The following is a 23,805-nucleotide window of genomic DNA, read 5'->3' on the forward strand; positions in this document are numbered from 1 at the left end:
TCCCTCTGCTGCCATCGCATAACGGGATACGGGTGGGAAGGTTCAACCACAAGCTCAATCAAACCAGAGCCTTGTACTTCATTCTGTTCTTATGAAACATCAACAGCTACTGAAAATCTCTGTGCATGTGGTTACATCTGGATGAACACCAAGGGCCACAGGACCTTCAGTTTTCCCCAGGATAGACCTGGAATCTCCATCATCCCAGAAGACCAGGCTTACATCAGGGCTCTGCTAGCACCCTAGGAGGAGGCAGTGTGCTTCCTCACCTCTGTTCTCTGGAATGCAGTGGAGCACACACTGCAGCCCCAAGCTGCTTCCTCTCCTCTACCCGCTAACGTGGCTCCAGAGAATCAGATAAGGGAGCCGATTTGTGTATTTCTGTCGGATTAGTCTTAACCTACATCGGTGCCCTAATCTCTGTGGCTGCAGGCACGCGGGTGTTGGAGCGGTGCAGCAGGGAAGGGCAGGGCCTGCGTCCGCTCAGAGCTCTTCAGGGTTCCTTCCCCATCTCCTTACTTTAAAACACCATGCTATTGGAAAGGTCGTCTTCCCTGGTTTTCATAGGAGGACTTTGGCATTTTATTTAATTATTTAAATAAAAGCAATATTTAGCTGTCTACACGTTCAAAACATTTCAGAATTAAATTCAGAATATCACTATTGTGATACTGATGAGTAGGTATGTCTAAAAACCCATTTTGAGTACCTGATAGAAGTCATCATAAAGGTGTAGGAAATGTGTAACTTTGTTTTTCTTTTACCCACTAGAATTCCTGTATGTTACCTAATATTTCCCAGGCATGGTATCTGGTTAAAGCCGAGTTAAAACATAACAGATGACCTAACAAAACAAGAAATAAATATCTGACCTTCTGAGAGAACCTTTGCTCAAGCACACAGACTTTTACAAGTGTGCTACTCTTCTGTATTGGCAGAAGCTGCCCACCCTAATGTAACATCAGAAATGCATGTTAAGTGCCCCCCACCACAACTCACTGCATGAATTACATCAGAGCTCAAAGGAACACAACAACAAAAGGTAGATCCCTTAGGGCAGCTAACTTAAAAATCAGCCACAGCACTAAGGCTAACATACTAACACATCTGTTTTACTTCTGTGATGCAAAGCTATAAGGCTAACATACCAACGTATCTGTTTTATGTATGTGATATGTAGCTGCAAGGCTAACATGCTTCACAGGTCTGGCAATGGTGTCATTGGAGCGGATGTAGCTTGGAACAGAGATGTAAGAAGGGATAGAAGGGATACTACCTTCTTTTTTGTCACCAGATACAGGAAAAAATGAAGAAATGGATTTTTAATTTGAAAGCAGAGAAAATTGGAGACATCAATTTATCAAAGCTCTATCCTATAAATCCTACAAATCTCATACCTTCGTAAAGAAAGTGACAACTGCTAATAATATATCTTACAGGAAAGAAAATGCTTTTATTTATAAAAAGCCTTGGTTTTGACAGGAAAGGTGCACGTTACTATTCAGAAACAGCATACATACAGCCTTCACCCAGCAATTTCAAAACAGAACGAAAACAATCAAATTGACAAATAGATCAGTTTCCCACCATAAAGAAAATCACTCCTATGTACAACCTTGGGTAATAAAGAGGTAAGCAGAGCGCAGGCCCATGTGCCACAGCACTCCTCTCACCTAACTGCTGGTTGCTATGGCAAGCATTTGCCCGTGTTTTGTACATTAAACTGTAATATGTTTTCTGCTTCCTTCCTCTTGGTATTTTGATGAAGGTAGCAGTCGAGCTTTGGGCTTGAAAGATACAAGAACCGTAAGTTCTCTCAAATAATCACGTGTTCCAATTCATTTTGGTCTTCTGAAAACATCTGAGAATTAAGTGATATATTTAAAAATATTTCCATTCACCTGCAAGAGTGTTTTAAAAACTCGTGATTTATTTCCATTAGCTACTTTGCGTACCTGTTGTAATCACATTTCTACTTCCTAACTCACAATGGAAATGTAATCTACTTTTCTCCTTGGCTGATCTTTAATTTAATACAGAGATAGCTGCGAAACTGATGGGAACTGAGATGAGATCCAAATTGTAGTTCTGTATATAATACCAGTCTGCCTTTCCTCCACTTTTTGTCTTTGAATAGATGTTAAAAAAGAAAGAAAATACACAGCCACTACTACTGCAAACTAACAAATAATGGGGTGCTATTCTGGGCTGGGCTCTCCTGAAATACCGTGACATTTCAAGATGTGTAGCAGCCAGCTCTCGCTACAATGCCACAGTCATCCTAATGAGGAAAACTCACCCATTTTTTTTCTTGATCTGCATGACTAACGTGAAGCCTTACTATAAAAGTAGAAGTATCTCAAAGTGAAAGCTTAATTAATTAACCACAATAGAAGAAACACAACTCTATTCTCACCACGGATCTCCATACCAGACCAACTGCAAACTCAAACGCCATCCGCTGACAGAAAGATTCATGAGAGCACTTGCAAAGTTATATCTATATATTTTAAGGAAGATTAAAAAAAGAAATAAATTGTTGCTTTTGATAGTAATGGTATTTTCCACTGTTGGTGTGTATGTGCTCTCACTCTTTTCCCACAAGTGAAAAAAAGGAAGTAGTACAGGTTTCAATTTGTCTATTGCATCATTGCTTGACATTAGAAACTAATAAAGAGAATTTCATAGCATGGTCAGTAGAACTGGGTTATGACTTTTTAACCTCTCCTGTGCTTCATAAGGTGTAAAACTTCAGAGAGAGTCCTAAAGCATATTCACAAATTGCAAGAGGGCAATTAAAAATGCATTAAATGCCTCATATTTACCTTAACAGCCCTTGTTAGTAATGCTCAACAGAGGTGAGGCACAGGACACAGAAGTTATCCCAAACAGAGCTAGAAGAGCCCTTCCTCCTGCCTGGCTTTCCTGATGACCCTTCAGTGAACAAACAGGTGAATAAGCACGCCAACAGAGTAACCGACAGGTGAGAAGTATCCCTGGACTTCAAGATGCACCTCTTATCAAAAGCCTTGAACTTATTAGGACAGAAGAAATTCATCATCACATAACCAAGTGTCTTCTGTTAGGTATGGTATGTTATGGTTCAAAATGAAATACTCTTTCCTAAACTGCATTAGGAAAGAAAATTCCAGAAAGGAATCGCAGTATGTGAACACCATGTATTAGTACTTTTCCCATTGTTTCTGCTCATGTATGTGATAGCTGGAAACTGTTAAGAAAAGGTAACGTATAAACAAATAAAGAAGTGTTGCTTCACCAGCCTTTATTGTGAAGCTTTTTACAGAAGTACTTTAAGGACTCACTTTCAGCACCACCATGGATGCTCCGAAGGAACTTACACAGGGAAGCCACTGCACCACCTGGTATGTGACATGCTGCCTCCTGAAGGCCTCCTCCTTTGCCATCAAGCAACAGTCATCCTTTTGCCAGCTCTTTCAAGCTGACACTGCCACTGATTGGTGCTACTAATTGTCCAATTCATTCATAAAGTACCAGGATGGTATTTTAATAATCCCCTGACACTGGACTCCTAAATCAGAACTCACTTTCTGTTTCTGGAATTTTAATTCCATTTCTGTTAAGGTTAATAGACAATTTCCCACTGAGTTTAATGTAATTCACATTGGATCACTACTGAATCTGTATTTCTAATAAAATGCCCTACTATTTGATCACTTAAAAGATATCCACTTTATTTACTCACAGGTATCAAAATCCTCTAAAAAGTTATCCTAGAATGATTTTATAGAAAGCTCTGACACGATTCATGGAGTTTGTTTTTAAGGTATCTCCAAAATCCATGGTACTAAGTCATCAGACAGCCCTCTGATGAGAATCATCACTTGCTGCAAGGAACATTAAGGCCAAACAGACTTTGAACATATTGTGAAGCTTTTTAAATGACAAATGTACCAAATGGCACTGGGGAAAAACTGACCCATCTCATGAAAGGTTAATTAACTCACTTCTTTACTGCAAGAGTTTTCTGAGGTCCTTTATCTGCCAAAGGGCCAAAGACAAGAAAATGGCTCCAGGAGTCTAGCCAATATAGACTATTTAATTTTATGTAAATAACTTGTATGTGTAAATATGCATGTTTAACTGATACGATGTTTTAATCAATTTGCTAATCCGCAAGCTTTTTGGTGACCTTCGGCTATTGCTGATACATAAATCAAGTACTGCTCTGGCCGCTGCTGTGATCTTAAAACTAATTACCTCTGCTACAGGATTCGACTACGTTGAATTTTCCTGAAACTACACTTTCAACAGCAACTGAAATACAAAAACATCAACACATTGTATTTATACACAATTCAAATCCAAGAGAAACGACAAGGTGAAAACTTCATTCCAATTGGACAACTGTAGCATCAGTTTACAATTTATTATCCACAGAAAAGTGATTTCATGATAACCTACAAGTACAGTGCGCAGAACCAGCCTAAGGTCAGCAAGGAAGCTGTTCAGGAAGAGCTGATCATAAGTATCACATCATGGCTCTAAGTTAATGAGCTTTTCATACTTAAGTTTGATATCCCAAAAAAGATACCCAGGGCATGTACTTAACATCCATAATCCTTAACAAAACTTGGTGTAAAGCGACTGGGGACTCGATAAGAACCTTTGCAACAAATTGCTAATCACAAAAAAGAACCGTAATTGCAAGAGCACTGATCACTTTGCACTCAAAACTTTGGCAGCAGAAAGGTTTTACTTCTTTTCAATTTGCAGATAACTACAAATAAAAAGCTTCGCATCGTCCAATCCCTCCTGAATGCAAAGCTCTGTATCACAGATTTATGTAGGCTCAAGAAAAATGAGTAGACAAAGGCATGTAAGCTGCTTTATTGGTTCATTTTTCTATTTTTATTACGTAAAACAGTAGCAATCATTTTTATTTCATAAAATCTCATGCTGTTTTTGCTCTGAGCAATTCACCAATGAGAAAGAATGAGGTGGGATCCCAAGCTAGAAGTTAAAGGCGCTAGTATATAGTGTACAGTACAGTATATAGTGAAGTGCCAGCTATTCATGCAGTAAATTAAAAAAAAAAAAGAAGAGGGGAAAAACATTTTAATAAAAAAATAAAATTTCAGAAAACTGAATCACAGAGAATAACAACTTTGCTGTCCCCTGGCTGAGACAACTGAGTAGCTTCTGGGGGTAAGGAGATGAAAAGGATAGTAGAAATGATTGCCTTAGCAATGCCCCCATGAAAACAACAACCCCCTCCTGCAAACCTGGATGCACTTTTTTTTGTGTCCCCAGTCTGCTCCATAAGTATTATTAGACAAGAAAAAGAGGGGACAGTAAAAGTAAGCACTTAAAATTGTCAAGACTGGTAAATCAACAATAGGAGCGGGTAAAAAACCCACACTTCTAAAATGAAACACACAAACACACTGAAGGATTAAAGAACAGAAAACTATTGCAATGAGAAATAAAATCCATAAAAAGAAAATCAGAGACATAACTGTACAATATAAATTCAAAGCATACGGTGCATTAGGTTTCTTGCCTCAAAGAAGTTTTCCATCCAGCAGTCATTCAGTGACCAGCTGCATTAATGCTGTCATACACAGACCAACACAAGCGTCCCATGCATTATAGCAGCTAACAAATGAATTGTACTAGCTTCATGTTAACCAACTTTTCACATCAACAGAGCACACGGAAAAAATGGAACTGAGAATACAAATTACAGCAGTCAATAGAAAAGTTTGCTTTGTTATTGCAAGACTATATGTCAAATTTTCTCTAAAACTGAAACCCCAAACCCCTTCAATTCAAAGAAACTTCTAACACATGATGGGAAAGACTTGAATTGTTTAAGGCCTCCGGTCATTAACAAGAAGTTAAACACTTCTAATTGCTTTCTAAGTTATCTTAATTTAGTAATTAAATAATCTAAGTGTAATAGCAGTATAGCCTTACAATTTTGCATGGATCTAAGAACAGTGAATTACACAATGTCAAATGGTCTAATTTAATGAAAAGGATTTTTTCCTTCACAGAAACCACTACATAAAATTCCCAGATTCTTCTTTCTTAGCATGTTTTGATGCTATCTGGATTTACGCTTAATGCAAGTTAGTTTCTAACCACTGAAGCTTTGTTTGCTCTTCTGTACTTGCAGAATTCCCTAATTCAGAAGTAGAAAGGAGCTAAAGGGAGCTTGCACATAACAGACATCTTTCCCAAACAGAGCCCTGAGACAGCCTTTCAAGTACAAGAACTTTTAATTCCTACTGAATTGGGCTAGATTGAAATCGAAGGGACAATCAGATCTCTTAGCAGATAAAAGAGATTTCTGCTCAAACCAATTGCTGAGACACTAACAGTGAGCCCAAGCCTAAAAAAACCACAGTCTGCCTTCACCTTCACATAAACGTGCTTTAAAGTTGACAGCTATGAGAGCATCCTTTCTAGAATTTGGGAAATGGTTCTCAGTGTCCTGACACCCAACAGTGGCAGAACAGCAGAGTCCTGCAAGCAGCCCAAGGCACCAGGTGGCCACACACACTGGGACCGCACTGATGTGGTGGCACCAGGTTATGGAAGTGGGTTACAGAATCAGTCTGAGTGAAAAGCAGTTCAGGGAAAAGGCAAGGAAACACACACAAACAGCCGCTGTAACAGCCAGATCTTCAAACCGGACCCCATTGGTGCAGCTTTCCCCTTGCGGCTGTGCGCTCCCAGCCTGGCCCAGCATGGGGCTGTACGCAGCAGAACGGAAGGAAGCCGTGCAGATGTGGGAACAGTGGGCAGGAACAAAAACAGCTTTATCCAGAAGAACTGCTGGCTTGAATACCAACAAAATTACAACCCAACTTCCCCTATAACCGAAAAGTTTTCTGCTGCACAGCATCCAAGTCACCTAGTAGCCTCCTAACAACTTACACGAAGAACACGTCAATATGTCCTTTGACACCCTAAATTAGCAGGTAGAAATAACAGCACACAGCTCCCTCCTTGATTCCAGTAGCTACGTCTCTTTGAGAATTCTGATATTGTACACTTGTGGTGATCTGCCTTATCAAGAATTTTCAGTGCTAGAAAAGTGATGGACCTAAAAAATGAGTTTAAGCAGAGATGCAGAAGGCAAGCCTGATGTGCTTTCCAGCACTATCATAATCAGCATCCAGAAGCATCATCATAACATGATGTGCATAACCAAGCCACAGTACAGAGTACAAACATTACCAAAAAAGTCAGAATGTTGCAATCAGGTAATAGTTAGCAGTTACTGAGCGAGATAACCAAACCGGTCACTTTTATGTAGGGTTTCAAATATCACATACCAGAGTCTTCTGAATGATTTGGCTACAAACATGCCCTCATGTCTCCACCAAAACCAAAAACCTCCTCACGCAGTTAGATCCCCGCTGAGTGCAGGAGGGCTCAGCTACAAAGCAGTGTCAGTGCACTCAAAGTGAAAATTTACTGCAACCATACACAAACCTGTAGTAAATGGGAACATTTAAATGAGGTGTCTGCAACTGCTGCAGCTCAGACCAACTAAGTGTGCTATGGTAAATACAGCCTGTACTTTGGCACGTCCAAGTATTTCAGGCAGCAGATCAAAACAAGCAGTTTAAAACAAGCTTTTTCTTTAAATAGACTTTTGGTTTATTCTTTCAGCCTTGCGCGAAGAAAACATGAATTCACTGCATAGCAGCCATAAAGTATCCTAATACTAACAGGATCATCAAGAACTACTATTGTTCTACCCACGTACCACAATATTTTCAGCAGCATTATTTCCCCCACGACATAAGCCGTACTGTGGCTGAGCTCACCTGACACCACAGAGCAAACTACCATTTCTGCTCTGTCATTTTTATTTGTTGGCTTAGTCCGAATACAAAATCCCACAGTAAACTCTAAATTTGCTGCAAATAAATGGCATCCTGGGCAGCTGAAACAGGTCTCAAAGGTGCAAACACTATCTTTTTGTGCAAGCATTAAAGAGCAAGTCCTCAGAGTTGTCAGGTTTCACTTTGGTCTTCCAAATAATTCTCTGCTAAACCTCTGAAACTTCAAATTTCCTATCTACAGGGCATAAAGCATCTCTGCACAAATTCTGTCAGTGTCTTTGGTAGAAAGTTCCTGTTGTTTGCTTTCCAGATGTTGTTTATGAGTAGAAAACACATAAAAAGCCAATGAAAAGTAACCCATGCTTATTTTACTGTCTTCTTTCAGATTTTTGTGCCATCAGCAACAGCTGGACCACGTGGAGTCTGCCACGTATGCAACTGGGTGTGAAGAATCACAGTGACAAGTAGCCTCAGCACACCTCCATAGCAAAGGTATTTTCTGCTCCAAATGCCTATAGACACAGGCAGGGAGTGTCACACTGAAGGGACAGTTCAAGACACATGAGGTTTGGTATGCCAAGGAGCAATGAAAAGGTAGAACTTTAAAACATTATTATTATCAGTCAAGGCCGTAGTGTAGCCTATTTTCAAAACTCACTTCACGATGAAGCTTTTTGGAGCTACAGGAAAATAGTTTTACACACTGTTCTATGACAGAGTTGGGGTCACACACACTGACATCAAGTTTTGCATGAATTCTGAGTTATCTTTAGCATTGAGGTTTTTGACATTCATGGAATCATCTCAGGTTAAGCTGATTGGCAGTATATTGCATCAGGTTGTATTTTAGTAATGGCAACCCTTCAAGCTTTGCAAGCAATTCAGGATTTCATATGTTTTGCATTATTGCAAAGTCGCTACATGCACTTTTATATACAGTGGCTACTATATCAAAGGCAAAGTTACTCAGTGATTTACAGACATAGTACTTAAGCACAATTGTCAACTTGGAAACCTATCATTTTGATTTTTTCTTTCTTTTCAGCTGGCATTAGCACAAGAAGTTCTGGAAGAGATCGTTTCCAATTTGCAAACATTTAAAACCAGTGCTAACTTCCCAGGACAGCTGATTTAAAATTGGTATGTTCTCTGTAACTGTGCAAGATCTACAAAAGGACCATAAATATTTCCTGTACTATTGTCTGATTTGCAGCACCACAAAGAAAGGCTCGTTTTCTCTTTCCAACTTAAACCAAAACAATTTTCTCTTTCTGTCTCTCTCAAACCACCAAAAAACGTAACTGGACTTTGTAGAGGAAAAGCATCGCCTCTCTTCTGCATCCCCTATACAGCCATAAGCACAGATAACCAAGGGTTGCAACATGGCAAAGCATAACAGTTTTTTAGGGGGAGACAGGACAGCAGGGTTGGCTATTTGCTGCTTCCCAGGGCCATAAGCATGATGGTGATGAGTTGGTGGTTGCACTTTATGATCTTAGAAGTTTATTTCAACCTTAATGATTCTACGTTCTTCTAGAAGGTACAGAAGATTTCCAAATCTTTCACTTCTTTCTGCTCCCTCGTGTCCTCAGAGCACTGCTCAGGCCCAAACCTTTACATACAGCTGACTCTTTGGAAAGCAGAAAGCTGCTTCCAGCCACCAGAAGCTTTGGAGTGAAGCTGAAGCATTAGGACAGAACAAAACGATGTGCTGCCCAAAATTACAGCTGAGACCAAATGCTCCAGAGTGCCCCACACTACCCCCAAACAAGAATCTAAACAGAGAACGCTGGTTTTAAATAATGACCACAGAGAATGATGACAGAAAGAAAGAAAAGGGCATGAACATACGACAGAAAATGGTGACAGTGCTGTACAGCTTTTTGTTGAAGCATACGGTTGTGGGACTGCATCGAGGGTAGAGCAGGTAGCTTTCACATGTGTGCAACCTCATATGTTCTATGCTGTTTGGCAGAGGTTTGTGTTTTCTAATGCTCTACTCATACATTACCTGAAACTTTGTTTTTGTTTCATTTTGTAGTTATTATAGCTTTGGATTTCCTAAGAAAGTGCCAGGGATACTTCAGAACTCTGAGCACAGTTTGTTTCTCAGGAGATAGAAAAAAAGAAAAAGGAATAGACATCTGATTTACTATTGCTGTCCTCTGGTTTAAACAGCGATGCTAAGTGTTCTACTGTTTTGCACAAGAAGTGATAGAGCTATAAAGGTATATCCTAACAGTTACCAGATAGCTTTCAAGAATATTGATTTTATTTCAAAAGAAACACGTTAAGCTTAAATAGTTGGCAAAATGAAAAAGCACACTGAAGTAACGCCAGGAACAAGAACTCGCAGCACATAACGTTAAGGTAAGAGATTTCAGAAGTGCCTAGGTAATAGTCAGGTTTCTCTATGCTCCTTCTTTTTCCTCAACCTGAAAAGGTTTGGTCAAAGGGCTCAAATTTCCTATTCTCATCAAAACGTGTTCAATGACATAATATCTGAAATCTATCAGAAAATGAGTGTCAAAAAAACCCCAAACCTATCTGATCAGGTAGACACTTAGCCACGCCATTCTTTAATGAAGAGTGATGAAGTATCAAAGGTAAAAAGCATAGGGATTTAGAGTTCAGCATCTCCATCTGAAACTACTGCAGAGCCTCATGTTTGAGATTGGTCAAGGTTAGATAAAATGCTGGCTCTTCCAAAGTTCAAGAACTGCCTCAATGTTTTCTCTATAATGGAATTCTTTTTGAGAGGCTTTTTAAAACATCTTTAATATTCCACTAAAATCTTTTCTTTTTCCTTTTCTTAAAAATCCTTTCATTACAGAAAACGAATAATGGAAACGAACTGACATGGCTTCATCATTCAGACACTGTTCCTTCAGATTGCCAATGGTACATCATAGTAGATGAGTTTGGGGACAGATAAGAAAAAATTAGCTGATATGGAATCTGTAGCCTACAGCTGGTATTACAGAACATGCTGCAAACATATCTAAAGATGTGTCAAATCCAAAAGCAGGTGCAGATATCTCAAATGACACACAGATCCAGAACGTGGCAATGAAATGCACTGTAATCAATACAGCACTGCACTTTGTGAAAGTAACAAGAAAGTCTTTCCACTTGTGCCATCAACTTCCACAAAGCCCAGCTCAGACTTTATTGCTTATGATCCCTGACTGTACCCTCAAATGCCTCCCTTAAAACTGCCTTTTCATCATTACTCATTTAATTCAATGCTAAAACATATATTCAACTCAAGATTCATCTTTTATGTATTTTTATTTCTACATGAATTGAAAATTACGTCAGCCCACTGAGTATACAGTATATCCCATTATCCTAAATATTCCACGACCTTGAACCTAAGCTAAGACTTACTGTAAGTAATACAGTCCTCTAGCACAGCCCTACTCCAAGAGCTGCTCCTTGCATCTAAGACAAAGCCCGCACCCTCCTGCTACCTCTCCTTGTCTTCCTACATTCAGCCCAGTGCCACCGAGTTCAAGACCTACACTGAAGAGCTGAACTGGTTTTAGCTTCTTACACATTTAGTTCTGGATTTAGGAGTGGATCACGGAGGAAGAAGTCAGGCCCTTCTTTCCCTTAAGTCCAAAGTGCAATCTTCCTGACTCACCCCGACCAGAACCAAATATCACTTTCAGCTGCAGCTGCTCCTCCAGCATTGCTTCCAGGCCACACCACCTACCAGAGATGCTGTGCAAACCTCTGCCTGGGGCACAGTCACTAAACATGCAGCAGTGCAACCATTTCCCAATGCAGAAATATAACTATATATTTGGGACAGCCTTAATAAATGTTTTAGCCTTCAAAAAACTCCCTAAATTCTATTTAACATCTCACATTTTGTTTCCATCAGCAAAATAGGGGATAAAGTAATAAGGCATGTCAGTAGCACAGCTGGAAACTTGGTACAGTACTCATCAATTTTATACTAGACAGCCACAGTAAAGGTAAGCCATGCTGCGCTTCTTAGCACTCCATTTAGTGGATCATTTAAAAATAAATGGTTTTCATAAACTTTTTTTTTCCAAATTGGCACCACTCCTTCTTGCCAAATAGCAAAGGAAGATGCTAAAACGTGCAGTGAGTAGAGATGGAAAAGGCAAACCTTGCTGTAACGACAGGCAGCAACACAGCTGTGGATGACATTCAATAACTATTAACGCAGAGAAGCCCATCTCAGGTAGAACTGTATTTATGTGGGATTAAAAGCAATTTCTTACTATAACAGAATTAAATGTGGAAACGGTTTTCTATGTAAAGCTGTGTGCATGCTAGCATCTCCAGGCAGTGAAATAAGATCAGGAAACTTTTGAGTAAGCAACCTTTAATCTAGGTCCTGCAAGATGTGCTAAAGGAAGTCAGAAACATGCCACCGTTGTCCCTTCTGGCCTTTGAAATCTTAAATTTCCCTTATTCTCTCTCAGATAACCAGAGTAACACATAGCTGCCTTGGATAGAAAAGTAAAATAAGCCACATGGATATATAGATAGAAGAGACAACTACAACCCACTGGAAGGCACAACCTCCCATCTTCACATAAAGAGACGCTTTGACAACAAGTAGTTCCAGTCTGAAAGCATCTTATCATTGATTAGCAGCACTTTACTCTTTTGCAGAAGTACTTGAATCTGACTTTGTACATTAAGGATGTGCTGGTGGAGCCTGCTTCACTAGGGAAAAGCAAAGCAAAGGGAAAGGCAGCTTTCCCTTCTTCTCCTTGCTTCCCAATGGTGCACTACCCAACAGGACGAACATTCTACATCTCTGGACCTTGCTGCTGGAGTCCCATCAGCTCAGTCACAACACACACCATACAACTGTGTCCATGTTGGCTCATACCTAATTATAAGGCAGCTTTTATGCTTTCAAATGGAATTTTAGGCTGGCATTCCCATAGTCCAGATCAGAGCTATTGATAAAGAATGCACAACTTTGTATGTGCAGAAGGGACAATTGTAAAAATCTAATCTGATCTCTGACATAATACAGGGCATCGAACCTCACTTGGAAACAGCTGTGTCAGGACCAGTTATTCTTTCACATGAGAGGATTTCAGAACACTGCATGCTATATGCAAACCTCAGTCTCAAATGGGAGTTACAGTGGATGTTTAACTTTGTTATTTCCAGTTTAACTGAAAAACATCACCTTTTTGTAAAATATATCAGTGTATCAGTGCAAAAGGAGGGATCCATTTTGATAGTAATAGTCTAGAAAGATCTTTCTTATGTCCTAGGTGTGGCAAAGAAAATAAGAATCAAGCATGTTACTAGATGTTATGTGCTGCCAAAATGAAATGTCAATATCCTGTGTGCATTATGAACACAAGGTTATTTGTTATTATTAAAATCAAACTGACTAAATAAAAACATGTGTGATTAGTATTGTATCCCCACCACTCCTAACACACAGGCAGAGATTGAATTAGTTTCACCATGTGAAACAGCACACATCTGCAGAGATTTGGAAAGATTATTTTATATCTCTGACCATCATGGAATCTTAAGAAAAAATGACAAGAAAACGGTCACTTTCATGTATGAGCCAGTATTTTATAGTAATCAGCACTCAAAAGACATTAGAAAGAACTATAAAAAAGCAACACAAATAGAGAAAAACATTTTAGTAACCACTGAATTCTGTATCATCGTCTTAAGCAAGGAAGTAAGGTGCCTGGCTCTGTTTTCACTCAATCTTTCTAAAAGAAAATATGGGGGTTTTTTGTAATAAAAAAACCACATGGGATTTCAAGTATGAGGGGTATCCACAGTCTTAGCATCACTCATGACAGACCACCAAATCAACTAAATATTGGCAATGCTGCATATTTAAAGCAACACCTCCTATATTATACTACTTTCACTACTAATTCTTACTTAGAAGTTCTCCACTTTTAGTTATAGTAACTTGCTACCATGGAAGACGCACAGTTTGCAATTGCACAATACAAACGAATTAGTAATATGGTTTGAAGTGCCTCTTTGCAGAAAAACAGAGCTTTCCCTTGGCATCACTTGTTTCTAATGGCAGCTTTTTAAGGATCACAACCATTGTAATAAATACTAACTTTATCAAGGCATGTGTATAAATTTCTGCTGATGTAATGGTTAAAGTCAGTTTATTAAGACTTCTACACTGTCAGTGGTATTTTAACTATTAGAATGTTGTTTGAGTAGAATGATCTCCTGATTAATCTTCCATACTGGTAAAATAATGTGTCAATATCACCTCAGTTAATGCAGAATTCATCACGTTTCCCAGCTAGCAGCAGATAGATAAACTCCTGCAAGTTAACAGAAATACTGACATCAAGTTTCCATTAGGCAAAGTTTTCTTCCTTTCTCCAGCAGTGAAATTTCACATCATGTACATCAAAAACTTCATCAAGATCTCCTGAATACTTGGGCTTTAAAAGTCCACAAAGAGGCCAAACACTGACATGCAATTAACGATGAAGTGCTTTCTCTCCATCCTAAAAAAACTATGACTGTTATTTGCAGTTGTTCCTACATTACACAGCTTTCATTTGGGCAATATGTACTAGAAGAAGGTGTTCTGTTCTGGGAGGCATCAAATTCTCCCATCTACAGAATCAAGAAGCCACCAACTTTGACTAATGCCAGCATCTACCCGCTGAATTTCCTTTCAGACTATGTAACATTTCTTCTTCAAGACATGCATATACAACAACATCTGAAGCATATGCGTCTTGGATATGTATTTAATTCCTTACTGTCAGAATACATATAAACTGGAAGTTACTACAGGGGACCTTCATTCAGCACAATGAGCATCTTCCAGCCAGAACACCTACAACTCAGATTATTCCAGGCTGTCATTATGCTTGCTGTCAGCTGTTCATTTGCTACACAATCTATGCTATAAAAACAATCACTTTCTGCCACTCAAACTCTTAAAAGTATGGTTGAAATAAAATTAAAGCATACAGGAAAAAACAAAAACAACGTACCTGAATCAGTGTCTACATAATAAACTGTACAAAACTTCTAAGCAAGAATTTGTAGGGTAAGCAAAAAGCAAATTATCTAAGTGAGGTCAAATTCCATACGTTATAATATACAATATTAGTTTTTTCTCTTCTGCCTTTTATTGAAGGCACACCCATAGCCAGGTTTCCTTCTCAATTTCCTGTTCCTTTTTTCACAACAGCAATTAAATGAGAACCATTATGTATCTACCCTCTCATAAACTATTTTCAAATCATACATAAGATCCAACAATGAATATTTATGTGTCAGTTGCATAAAAATAATAGCATTTCGTTCCCTAAACAACAGGCATCTGAAACACATTACAGCTACCTTGGTAAATTCATGCCAGGATTCACATCCTGGATAGTTTTACTTCCCACATAAAGAACTAAGATGAATGAAGTTGGTCAAAAAGGTTGTTGTTTTTTTAAATGCTACCCTTCAAATGGAAAGTTCAGTTTACCTGTTCTTCTCTGCTCAAGCATTTTTTTTTCTCTCTGAATGGCGTCTACTGACCTTCATATGCTGATGATGAAAACCAAATGAAAACTTAATGAATCCTCTGAAGTGATGCAATCTCAGTTTGGAAGACTAAAAGTTAAAGTTAACTGTGACTATTAGAGAACCAGTTTGATGAAAAACTTATCTTACTGATATCTCTTTAACTGCATCCTGAAAACAAAGCTAAAAAATCCTGTTTTGAATGACAATTCCAAAGCTTTGCCACAGGTATTCAGAGGAAGAGAATCTCTCTTCTTTAGAGATCTTGGATGAGCTAAAATCTAAAAACATCCCAGGTTTTAATTTAAAAGCCCATCAGTGATCTGGGATTCTTCAAGGAGAAGGGACAAAAGATGTTTGTGAGACTCACTCAGATCAGGAGAAATCAATCTGGGAAGATGCCACCCTTTAGCAGAAATATGCTGAAAGAAGCCAGTTAAGAGTCTGAAAAATGAAGACACCTTGTTTCAAGACAAAAGAGCAAAAGCAAGAATTAATTTCAAAGCTCTTCTTTCTCACTGCAGGAAAGCAGCTGCAGCTCCAGCTATACTACCTAAAATGCAGAAGCTGGTGGTATGAAGTAAGACTAAGACTTAGGAAAACATCAGTGACCCACAATGAACATGCCAACCCTAAACCAGGGCTGCACACAAAGTGCACCTGGAAGTGCTAGAATTCATTGCTTCCCACTGTGCTCTTCACAGAACCAAAGTACTGCACAATGACTGCAAGAGCTGGGCAGGCTTCTGAGTATTTTCTTGCACTGAAAGGGGCTCAGGAGGTAGGAGCCACCCTGTCAGGCCTCTGCTGCAGGGATACCTGCGCCTGGAACATGCAGGCACTGATCAGGATCCAGCTGGCTGATGAAGAACCATAGCAGAGAAGTGTCTCTTTGCTTCTACACTTTTCTTAATCGTTTCTATAGATTTTCACTACGATAGCAAGCCCTCAAGCCTACAAAGGATGTGAGTTTATAGTATGTGGAAAATGGAACAAAACAGAATAGCAAAATGAAGAGGAAAAAACACCAGAAAAACACAACCAAGTCTAAAATCAACCCTCTACAACCTTTCAGGACAAATTCCCATCAAGAAAAACAGTGGTTTCCTAGGTTTCCACTAACAGTTGAATTTAAGATTTGTTACTCTTGAGTTTCTTGTTCAGCACACTGTTGTTTCAGACTGAATCATGAAAGCAAAGTCAAAATTCTGAATACGGTTTGTTGTTACAGCAGAAATGAATAATTCTGTTTATCTTGGATACCATGCTCCAAATGCATTGCTCCTTTAAAGCTTGTGTAAAATCTACCCCCCAAAAATGGCAGCACATCTATCAGCTGTTATTTTAAACACACAGCTCTTGCAGGACAAACAAAGATGAAGTGACTTAAAGCTTCCCAACACTACAGGAAAATATAAGGATCATCATTTGCAAAACTGAAATAATAACAGAAACCAAAACCTTCTGATGATGTGCAGGTCACTGTGACTGTATGAAGCTAGCAACTAATTCAGAATCCATGTGCATGAACATCTAGTGTTGATAAGAAAAAGTATATGTTAAATGAGATTAAACAGTTGTTGTATAAGCTGATGAGGGAGTTACCTCAGTATCATACATTTTCATACATTTTCTGCATTAGCTACAGGTTTTACATTGAGATTAAAATTAAAACATTGTGTTTGGTTCATTTACTAACAAAAACATGTCTGAAGATATTTACATGTGTGAGGTGTGCACTAGTCCAGTATTAGAAAACTGAAAGCCTTTGCAGTGGGGGATATTTGTTTACTGTATGTTCCAATGAAACACCAGCCTGTACTTGATATGGTGAAAAGGGGATCACTGGAAGCAAACTCACTGCTCTGGTGAAATGTGAAACAAATGGCAGAGGAGATAAAAAATATGCTGCTAAAGCAGAGAATGGCTTATTAAATCCATTACATTTAAAACATATACCAAAGTTTGGCTCTAGAATGTACCTAAAAGCAGTGATATTATAGAGTAATATTATAGAAATATATTTTTTCAAAAATTTAGTAGAATTAACTTTCAGATTTAGCATGTTTTTTTTTCCCTCCCTTTCTTAAACTGAAGATAGCTTAACTGCTTTGCATCTTGCATTACAGAAAATAACTTCCACAAAAAAATACCATCTCATAGTGAAAGATGAGAGAGCTGCAGAGAACTGACTGCTCCCAGAAAAACACAGGGGCTGTGAGGATGATGAATGGGCTCAGTTTTAAGGAAGACTCTGGAAAAGCTGTCCCTCAAATCTGGACTGCAAGCTGCTCCAGAGAGAAAAATGATGCAGCATAACACTGCTCCTTTTCTGTCTTAGAATAATTGCAGTCAAAACATTAGTAATGACACAGTTCTAAGAAAAACTATTTAGGGAAGGACTGTGTATGCAACGCCAAGTCATATGTTACATACTTCAGCATAATTAAACAGCCTTATAAATTCTGAAGGTTGGATGGTGAGGCCTGGTTTTGTACTGAGATGTATCACAAGTCTCAGAATTATGCAGCCCAGAAAGTTCTGAAAGCCTGCATTACATGGCTTGCAGCTGGAGATGGCACACGGGACTAAACACATCTATCATTTTATTGCACAATATGAAATTCTATCAAGCTACTTGAATGTTCCACGTACTGTTTAAAAGGATAAAATCCAAGGAACAGATGTAAGCTTCATTCCTACTTCTGATGCTTGTATAACCATTGTTATATATTACATACTATTTTATTAATGTTGTATTTCTCTGATACATTTTTGCTCCCTTGTATGTGATTAACAAGAAAAAAAACCAAGGACTTGTAAAGCGTAATTCTGGTTTCTTTTACATATTGAAATAAATAGCACAAATCAATAAGTGCCATCTCAGTTTCTGGATGAGAAAATCCAGTGTTCATGCTAACACCATGACACGTGCACTAAAAACGCTCATAAATTCCAGACCGTCTTCTACAACACAATTTAAGCTGCTTGAAACAAGCAGTTCTTGAAATGTACAATTTCAATGCATAAATGCACTCCAGGAAGGACGCCATTTGGCAGAAGGTTTTCCGCTGTCCCAGGGTTGCATAAAACTTTCCAGAACAGCATCAGGGGCAGAAGATACACCACTGTCTGTGTTCACCTGCGTGGATGTGCCATGGGGAAACGGGTGCAAATCTGAAGCCAGAATGGTATTATAATCTGGGAAAGTATATGAAACTAGCAAAGAATGGTACTGTGCAAGAATGGATAATGAACCTGGGACAGAAACTAGCTGACATCAGAAATTACTTGAATGAGAAGGAAAGAAAGTTAGAGACAAAGCAGACCTACATGACGGAGAGATGGGACAAGAGGCATGTGGGAAGCTGGGGTATGATAAAAATGGCTCAACAGGTAGCTACTCAATGGGTAGCTACAAGAAAAATGGAAAATGGAAAGAGGAAAAGAAAAAGCAAGATGCCTAGACCCACCGACCTTCCACTTCTTCCACTTCTTATGAAGAGCCTCAGCTCTTGCTGTCGTCTTGATGAAAGAATCATCTTGCAGCAAGTCCCCCAGGGTTCTGCAGCTCCTCAGAAACCCCAGCAGCTCAGCAAAGGGCTGGCAAGGAGGGCTCACAGAAAATGTTTCTGCAGAAGATTTGGGAGTTACAGACAGGGTCCCTTTTTGTCTAAAAGATGGTGAGAAAACCTGACACTAAAAAATACATTAAAGAACAAAGGCAAATTCCTAATTCTATCTTCATAGGAAAGTTTGAAAACTATACAGCACAGAAGACCTGGAACCACACACAGAACAATTAAAAATAACAGATAGCTGCATACTGACTAAATGACACCTATGTAATGCAAGGATTTCCTCCTAGGGGGAAAAATAGCATGTTATCATATAATTAAAGACTGCATGATAATGTGCAAGGTACAAGAAGGTGAACCAAGGTCACTAAGGTTTTCAAGTATTAAGACTGCAAGCACCATAATGCGTATTAAATACGGAGAGCCCCTACATTTAAAAATAGATCACATGGAAAAGAAATAATGTGTCCATGTACCTACACAGCTGTGATCAGTCTAGTAATGGCAGGCAAAACAAGAGCGAAACAAAATCTGAAGTATTTTAAATAAGAGCTAAATGGTTTTTTTTCGTTCCTGGTTTTCTGCAATTTGCAGCTTTCTGAGCTCTATCCACTGGTATGTATTAAAGCTTCTGGGAAATAAGCAGTAAAACATTAACCTTGCAGACATACTTCCCCATCCCAGCTTTCCACACACAAAAATCATTTCTTCTTAACCCAGATGCTAACTTTGATAATTACTCCCCAGTCTTCCTTTACCAAGTGCCAGTTTCCCAGTTTAGAACAACTGAAATATATTCAGAGTGTTTCCCTAAAGGAAACAGCAGCAACAAAACCCCAAAATTTAACAGCAACACATAGGTGTAAGTAATATCTCTCAGCTCAGTCCTTTTATATGAGAAGGGTCTTCCATTCTGGGGAAAAAAAAAAGAAATAAAAAGGAAAGAGAACTGCCTTCATTTCTTTCTTAATTTGAGCCTTCTTCGAACAAACAGCTACTGTTTGTGCCATTTGTTTTCCTGTTTTAGGTCATGTAATTCAGTTACGCATGCCACACTTTTTAACTCTTTCCCATCTGCTGTTCTCTTAGTGCTTCATCTAGAATTCTGCTGGGAAAACCAAAAATGATACAAAATCCAATGGAACCAGAGCTGCCTGAGCCCAGATACATCTGCCAGTGTCTGCTGCATATGGAGCTGAGTCACACGCTGTTTCACTGCCCTTGCAGTTAAATACAGGCTGAAAATCCCACAGTAGATAAAGGAAAAAAGAAGGGGGAGGTTACATACAAAACCTCTGACTTATGCAAAATGACACTCAACAGGAAGTTAAACAGCAATTCATTACAAACACCACAGAAATGAGGTACTTAATATGGAAGCAACATGTACCCTGACCCTGTGTGTCCCAGCCCTGATCCTTTGTCAGGCCAAGCTGGAACTAACTACAGAGTTCCAAGAATTTTCTATTCATACTGCTTGAAAAATCAGTAATAAAGATCTGCAGAACAAGCCCTTTCCCAGCTGATCCTGGCTGCTCAGACATGCATAAAGGGAGAAAATTAGCTCTGAATGCTGAACAGACTTTGTAACAAGTGGCTCAGTTTTCGCTGTACTGCATCAGGTGGTGGTGTGCTGCAGGTGAAAAGAGTATCAATAACATCAAGGCATCCTAACAACACAAGTTTTATTCTTCAAATAAATAGCCAGTGAGAGCTATTCAAAGTTCAGATTTTGTGAACTAAGTAGCTTATTAATCTCCATCCTCCTATTCAAGAGCATTTTACACATTTCATTTTGAAAAGCCTAAGATGAAGTTGCTCTATTCATAAGTTCAAAAATGAAGCTGTACCCTCATTTTGGACTTGCCTATTAAAACAAAAAAAGGCAAATATGTAAATTTCAAGTGAATTAAAGTACCCCATTAGGAGTTCAATTATATTCTGAAATTACATCTTAATTGGTTTGCTCATAGATGAGCTGTACAGCTAACCAAAAATCTACTACCATATAATCATCCCTAAATTTCAGATATTGCCACACGTTAAATTAACAGCAGATAATGACTGGGAAAATTAGCTCTATTGCAACAACAGAAATATTCTCTCCATGTTACTTCAAGTGTTTATATAGTTAGTTTCATAACAAACAGAATAAGAATAATACAGATAGAACTCTCCTGTGCATTTAACATTTATATCGGTCACCAGAAGTCCACACACTCAAAACGAATAGTACAAGTAGAGCGTACATCAGCCTCACGTATCTAATAGCTAATTAAAAAGAAGTTACATCTCTAATATCCCACAGAAAACTTGCTTAGATTAGCCACTGTTTTACTGTGTGCCATTGTTTTAAAATTCTGCTTTTTTGAGAAGTAATCCCCATATTTTTAATATAAGAATAAATAAGCTAAAAAGAAAAAAACTTAAAACTTTCGGAAGCAAAGCCTGACTCCTGTACTCCAGCTGCTCTTTAATTATGGTTAATACATTATTTTTAAGGACAAAAGGTATCAAGCATTACTGATGTGCAAATGCACAATACGGATATTTTACTTACCACTGCTGTCTGAAGGAAATAAACTTCAAAGATCTTGTCTGTAAATGACGTATCCTTCAGTATTTATACCTCCAATGATCACCATCGTCAGTAAGGATCTGAAGAAAAACACCACAAAAAAGTACACCTAGGTTAGCGGCAACAAGGCTCAAGGGTTTTATATCTTGTGCTTATATGTTGGGGTAAAACTGTGCACTGCATGCAAGGCATGAGTTTATTAGGTGCTGCTAAAACCAAATAGCCCCGTAGCCAGCACATGGGAAGGCATTTTTCTAGCTGAGGAGTACCACAATTCATCCACATCAATATATTTAAGATGCAATACATCAAATTTAAGAAATCCACTGTTAACATATGAAAACAACAGTAATCATCCCAGGGATTAAAGATTACAAAAGAAAAAAACCAAAATAAATTGCAAATTAACATTGAGCATGTTATTTTACATGCAACAACAAAGCAAGCGGGAAAACTCTGGTAAGCAAAAACACAGATAGCTTTAAGACAACCCCCTTAGTGATGCAGGACCTGCTCACTGCTATACACAGCATTAGGCCACGCCGGTATCCCCGTAACCTAACATATGCCACGTTACTTCTTTCAGTCCGCATTTAGCAACAGATGTCATTAACTAGGAGGCTAATCAAGTCAGAAAGCTTTCATCTTGTAAATAATGTTACCCTCCCCTCAGCTGGTTCCATTTGGGTTAGCCTTTCTCAGGTTACGGTGGAATCTAACTTGGAGCAGAGGCAAAATTGCACTAGCTCCAGCCAGGGCTGACCAGAGCAGCAGTAAAACTCAGGCTAGCACATGCCACTCGTTCATACTGATGTTTTCAGCATTATTTATCTGTTTAGTCTTTCATCTATTAGCAAGCTGGGAAGATTTATGTGTCAGCAGCCAGGACGCATGGAAGGCTGATAAGAGCTCCAGGTCCCCCAGCACAGCAGGGGCCTTCCATAGCTGCTTAAAGCCACCTCTAATAGCAAAAACATGAAGTTACTGCAGTTCACCTCTATGAATGGATATACGCTTTACAGTGCTTCATCTGAATTGTCCACCTTTGTTTTTCCTGAAGTAAACCCCTCAGCTTCCACTGGATCAGAACACAACACTCGAATCAACTTCTTCCCCCAAACAAGTCACTGAATACTCACACTCTCTAACGCCTCCAAAAATTTAATGTCCTCATAGAAAAATAACTTTCGGAGCAGTCTCTGAAATCAAATCATGGAGGCTACCAGGGTTACACTCGCTCTTTTTTTCTGATGAAAAATGTGAAGAATAAATTGGATGTACGCTATGCCCTGACGCTTGCCAAACTTGGAGTTGATGGGTTGGTATGGAGGAGAAATTCCAGATAGAAAATGACCCTGTTAGAGTATGAAAAGACTGCTGTGCAGGAATTGAAAGCACACTGCCACTGCTTTCCTGCCGTGGCTCAGGATAGGGCTGAGGGGCAGGAGAGGAGCAGAACAGTGCTTCCAACAGCCTGAGGCTGCTGGTGCACCCCAAGGCAAACAGCAGCTGGTGAAGGGGGCAGACAGGCACCACAGCCAGGTTATCAATCGCTCTGCCCTGATACACCTTTTTACATTACTGTAGGCAAAGAGCAAACTGAACCTCACTGAATTCCACTGACTGCTTCTACCTCAACTGGTCTACGAGTCATGCAGACACGATACACACTTTCTCTGTTAGATCTGCTTGGCTTTGGCTGTCCTTTACCCCCTGGATATGCCAGACCAATCCAGCTAGAGGCCTACAGTGGTATGGAAGCCAAATCAGCATCCATCAATGGATCTGTTTAATAAGTTCTGCACGGCAGATGCTTATCAGTCATTGCAAAGCACAAAACAAACCTTCCAAGAGGCAGGTCTTGAAATGCAAAAAGCTGCACTCAGACCTGAAGTAAAACAGTTTTTCTTGCACAGAGAAAATGAAACACGGAGCAACTGCAGGGAAATAAAAGCAACGTTTCTTTGCGCCATTTTAAGCTGTTATTTTTCAAAGTGGTTCACAGTCTGTGATTTGTTTTCCCTAAAAGGGACTTTGCACACGTAATATGGTGTTGAGGCTTACTATCAATTGTCCGTTCAACTCAGCCTTCCACTTTCTTACGCTGAATCACATCCAAACCTCCCCAGATATTTTAATGCCACTGAACAGCTATTTCTCTTGCCTGTTGAGTAACTCATTCTCACTTGGTCTTCTGTATTAGTAGGTTATACTATTTTTTCCCTAAATGCACAACCAAAATCCATACACTTACACTTCACTCCTATCATAGATGTTC

The 23,805-nt window shown here is 39.1% G+C and overlaps 1 protein-coding gene across 12 annotated transcripts in view; it reads right to left on the minus strand.

Annotated features, from left to right (window-relative positions):
* Positions 1–23,805, minus strand: part of MBD5 (methyl-CpG binding domain protein 5) — a 120,247-nt gene that overhangs the window by 55,466 nt on the left and 40,976 nt on the right. For all 12 annotated transcript variants that reach the window (XM_015869254.2, XM_015869253.2, XM_015869252.2 and 9 more), the window contains exon 2: positions 21,510–21,607. The gene's annotated coding sequence lies outside the window, so the exon portion shown is untranslated. The remainder of the gene's footprint in view (positions 1–21,509; positions 21,608–23,805) is intronic.

This window comes from Coturnix japonica, chromosome 7 (genome assembly GCF_001577835.2).
Source record: "Coturnix japonica isolate 7356 chromosome 7, Coturnix japonica 2.1, whole genome shotgun sequence".
Taxonomy (NCBI): domain Eukaryota; kingdom Metazoa; phylum Chordata; class Aves; order Galliformes; family Phasianidae; genus Coturnix; species Coturnix japonica.